The sequence below is a fragment of the Corvus brachyrhynchos genome, unplaced genomic scaffold, assembly GCF_000691975.1.
Source record: "Corvus brachyrhynchos isolate BGI_N302 unplaced genomic scaffold, ASM69197v1 scaffold116, whole genome shotgun sequence".
Taxonomy (NCBI): Eukaryota; Metazoa; Chordata; class Aves; order Passeriformes; family Corvidae; genus Corvus; species Corvus brachyrhynchos.
Window position 1 is genome coordinate 5,208,917 of NW_008240221.1, and position 5,431 is coordinate 5,214,347.

Sequence of the window (5,431 nt, forward strand, 5' to 3'; positions counted from 1 at the left end):
GGTCACAACTTTAAGTGGCTTAAAGAATTGTCCATATTCAAACTGGCCAGCTGATAGGTTCTGTCAGGTCATAGAGGAAGCTGTAAGCACCCCTTCACAAGAACATCACTTCTGGGACTATGCTTGCTAACCTATGACACTTGTTTACTATTTTTATCGTGCATCCCTGAATGGGTAGTGACGTCTATATCTGTGTAATGTGCAAAGAGGAGACATAAAAATGGTGTGAGAAAAGTTGTGTCTGACTCTGAGGCACTTCCAGGGCCATTTCTCAGCAGTAGCTGTAATAGCCTGATGCTGGTGTTGGGCTGTTCATAGTGCCTAAAAACGGTGGATCTCCTGACCCTCCACCCTGTCATGCAGAAATGTCAGGTTGGTGAAAGTGAATGATCCCCACATTTGCTGGAAACATTCTCCCAGTTACTTGCTAAAACCACCCAGTTATAATTGCAGCAGACTTGTCTAATTGCTGAGAAAAAAAGTCCTTCTTATCTGTAGATTCAATGTTTTACAAGGAACATCAATATTGCCTCAGATCACTGGCTTAGATACCCAAAAAGACAGCTGAGCAAGAAGAGGGGAGCACAGAAGGACACTATGGTTTGTGTTCTTGTCAGTACTAATTCCACAGGATTAAGAGAAAAACTTGGGGTAAGACAAGTTGGTAGAAACACAGAATTTATTGCCAGAGCAAAGCAAGGTTTATGTAGCCCATTTCCTATTTTATGACAGACTCACAGGATGGGTCTGAATCCATTATTTTAATTGCGAAGTGTATTGCTGCTAAAACACACCTGAATCCAAACCATGAGGCTTGTAGTCGGGGCAGTTGTGCATGTTCTGCATGGTCTGGAGGAGAGAGGATAAATGAAGACTCCAAGGAGTCTCTTTTTTCCACCTACAGAAGCTTTGCAGCTTACAACATCCTTCTGGTCATCTTGTGACATGGTGTATGCTGTTTCTAAATTGTTGTGTATTGTATGCCCACTGTCCTCTGTTTTAGAGGGTTGCAAGGAGCAGTTAAACTCTGGTAGGTCCTGCCACAACCCTGGGGGTCCAGCACTGCTGGCATAAAGCCATGGGTGGTCAGGGAGCTGGTGTGATGTGCACATGCTGAGGTGGGAGAGGCAGAACAGACCAGAGAAGACAGCACACCTACCCTAGTCCTGAACACAGGCAGTGAGGGAGAAACCCCTTTGAGAAAAATCCTGATGTTATTTTCAGAGAGAGCACTGGCTGAAGGACACTTACAAGGAAGAGCAGACAGTCCCTGCTGTGCCTTGGAAAGAGGAGCTCACATGTTCCATAAAAGCAAACAGGAGGCGAAGAAGCATTAGATATCATCATCATCATGGCTACAGATTTTTGATGAACTCCTTGTCTTCAAAGCAAGGACCTGTTGGTAGAAAGCAATTTTGGTGGTGGGTGTCAGCTCTCCCTTTCCTGAAGAACTGCTCCCTGCGCTTATTCTTGGAGATATTTCCCTTCTGCAACCTGTAATCAGTTCCCAAATCTTGAAACACTCAAAAATCAAGATCCTTTTCCCAGATGGAAAAGGTCCTGATTTTTTCCATGATTCTTTTAGGTCATCAGAGTGACAAAGCCTTGTTTGTGGTTTTTAAAGGTTTCCATATTTTTACTTCATAACCCTCCAGCTGGATGGGTTACTGCAGCTGCACTGCTCCCCAGCCCCTGCTTATCCCTGTTCTCCCAGGTCACAAATTCGGTGTAGAGGCTGTTCTCCTCTCCCTCCCTCCACGTCTTGCAGCTGGGAACACGTGCCATCAGTTCTCATGGAGAGCACATGCAAGAGCTCTTGTTGCCTCAAGGATATACAAGAAAAATGTTGTGCCTTGCGCCCCAGCGGGCTTCATCTTAGGCTGTTTCTGATGGGACAGCCTATGTTCCTCCTCTCCTCATTCTTCCCATTTGGATGTTTCCTGTGATACATTCTGGACTGGTTCAAAGCATTTAAAAATACCTTTCATTTGCTACCTAAGCAGAGAAGGGTGACTATTTCAGCCTTCACAGCAAAGAAAAAACAACCATCACATATGCTGAAGGGTGTCAAACTATCTCTGTGGCCACACATATTAATAAAGTAATGTGTATTTAAGCATGAAATGCAGCATCAAGCTGTAAGGGCTAATCAGTTCAGTGCAGAAGGGCACAGCTTTAGTGGGAGATGTGCAGGTTGTGCATGAGGGAAGGCATGTTTTCAAAAAGGGTTGGAAACTCTAATTTTATGATGGAATAGTACCTGCATGGTATAGTGTCAGTGCCTAGGCACCACGGAAAATGAAAATCAAACTTATCTGCATAGAAATATGTCAAAATTTGACACCTTAATTTGAAGACAAAACTGCAATCCAGAAAGAAGTAGATGCAAAACCATGGCAATAGAAAGGAGCAAACACAGTACATACAGTTTGGAAAAGCATATTTAGTCACTTAATCTCTGTAGGAAAAGGAGACAGCAAAAAAATAGTTATTACCCAGCTTAGAGAAAAAGGAGAAAATTGTACTTACCAATGTGCTGAAAATAAAATTATACATGGACAGTCCTCTCCAACTCTGAAGCAGATGATAAAGTTTGAGGTCTTAGAACTGTTAATACCACTGCTGGTTTAAAATAAAAGAAAATCCCTTGTCAGTTACAAAGGTAAAACTAGCAGTTCCATTTGTTGCAATTAATAAGATATTTGCTAGTGAGTTTTCTGGTCACTGATAAGTTTTGAAAATCAGAAGAGAAAAGGAGGAATCCAAAAGATCAGATATAAAATTGACCTGGAATTTTCAAAGACAGATGAGAAAGATATGTATATGTAATTTAGTGCCCTAAACTGCATAAACCCCCCAAATTATTTTGATCAAACTTATTATTATTATGCTGTAAGTACAAAAAGCACAGACATACATGATTAGCAGTTCACATGAGCTCCTTTAAGATACGTTCAGAAATGTCACTAGAAAATATAACCCATATTGGCACATATTGCCCTGGGGCAAAGCTACGAATGCTTAACCGCTGTGCTCAGCATGGGCAGCTTTGCTCTGAATACATTCTGCTGTTTGTGCTCTACTCTACATCTCCATGTTACTATGCCTTTCTACACTTTAAAAAGATCATGTAATAATTCATCACACTGGTTTTGTACATTTTTGTACAGAAACATTAGGTTTGCTGTGATTTTTTTTTGTAATCCTGGAGACTTGCTTTTTCATCAGCTAGTGATTTTTTTAATGTCTCCAGCTTTGAGGGAATGTTTTGAAGGCAGCTCTGTCATTTTACTGCACAACTAAGGCACCAAACTACCTGCCACATGTAAAGTGATGGCAAACTCTTTCTCCAAACTTCATCTCTAGCTTCTGAACTTTTCAGGCAGTTCCAAAATGCCTTTCCTTTTATTAGGAAGGCTGTAATTACTATCTGAGGGCAATCTTTGTTATGACGTGAAAAGAAGCACTCCAACTACTGTGCTAAACATTAGATGTTCGGCTGAGTGATAAAACACTATAATCAACCTCCACATGTGAATATCTCCTTCAACCAATCTTTGCATGCATAAGTGCTAAAATTTCAAACTGTACTATTTATTAGGGCACAGAATGTCTTATTTTGCACATGTATAGAAAAAGCTGAATAAGCACTGTTGTGTGCTGTGTTCCTCCCAGACTGGCACATGCTCCCAGGAAAAGTGACAGTGGTGATGATGGTACTCCAGAGACTGAATGTTTCTCTGTGTGTGGTGGGCAAGTGCAGAGGTTTAAGCAATATTTTTTCTTTTAAGTGAAAGTAAAAAAATCACAGGCTAATATTGCACAAAGTTGTAGCATTTACCTGCTATTGCTGTTTGTGTAAACTCTGGGAATTTTTTTGTATTTTCTTGTGAAATCCTTCAATCTGTCCCAGTAGCTTCTGTTACATTCCTCTCTATTCCCTGGCTGCTTTTCACAATGCCACCAGTAAATGTTTCTTTCACGTCTTTAGAGGGATCATTCCTATCAGGATTGCTTTGAGCAAAACTCTGTTGTGGTAATTCTCCTTCAGCAGGGTGGATGGATGACCTAGGAGTGTGTTGAAGAGTGGAGGGCAGGACAATGTGGTACTGCTGGGAGGCATCCTCAGCAGGCCATAGCTGCTCAGCTTTAGCACTGTTGGTGATGGGAACTCTGAAACGTGGGGAAGAAATGCAGACAGGGGAGTTCTCCTCTGGGCTGGGAGGGGTGGTCAGTAATTTTATCCCTGCCTCTGTAAAGATCTTTCGTGGAAGCTCCCTCACCAGCTCCCTTTCCCAAAAGATTAATAGTGGTAGGACAGAAGAGAAGACTGCTATGGAGAGCCACTCTCTGGCAGTCCCACAGGCTGAGATCAGGAAGGGTTTGATTACTGGTGTACTGTTTTATCCCAACAAGTGATTTAATGAAAGCCAAGGTGTTTTCCTCCTCTTTTAATTCCTGGAGAACATGTCTTGCCCATTTGCTCATGTTTGTTGTTGCACATGTTCTGGAGCAGAACTGAGTCTTTGTTGCAGCTTGTGCAGTTGAAACACATCTTCAGAGACAGAAAAACAGATATTAATAATAATAATATAATAATCATAGTAATAATAATAATATGGTAGCTATGGGAAGCTGCACTGTTTCTATTTGAGTCACTAAAAATGAGTTCAGGCTCATAGAACTGCAGTTCCACGTACTTAATTCAGATTTTCGGATGAACTGAGATACTTTTTTATCCTAAAGATCAGTTTACTGTCTTTTGTGCTGAGCTTTTTGTTATAATTCAAAGTATTTAACTCTCTGTATTTATTTGCTTAAGGAAATGCACAAATTAGATTGATTCACATCTAAATATAGAAATACTGATTGTGATAAGGTAGATCATTTTGATAGTCACAGTTTGCTTGCAGAAGCCTTTTCTAGCATCACTGCTAACAAGACCCTTTTTCCTCTAGGTCATGTTACAGTGTGTCCCAGTCTGTGTAACATGTATGAATGATGCATCCAAAACATGGCAGTCACTGCTCAGATCTGTGTTAGAGGTGGGTTAATGCTTATCCGAGACCTATTTTATAATACAGAGTAAGGAAATGAAAACAAGTCAAGGCATTTTTTTTAACTTTTTTTTTTTTTTTAATTTCTTGCTTTATTTCTTAGGACACGTTCATGCCTTTTAGTAAACCTATGGCTGACTTTTTCTTTGCTATCAATCAGCATTGTTTTAATTCAGAATGTGATAGTAAGTTCAACTCCAGATTTTAATATTGCATATAAATTACAAGTATAACACATTTACTTTGTGTGCTCAATTTTATCACCCCTTTTTGTCTTCCCACCTCAAGATTAGGAATCTATCATTATCTGTTCCATCATTATACTGGAGATAGGAAAGCACTTTATACTCACAGGTAATTTGCTCTACAAATCT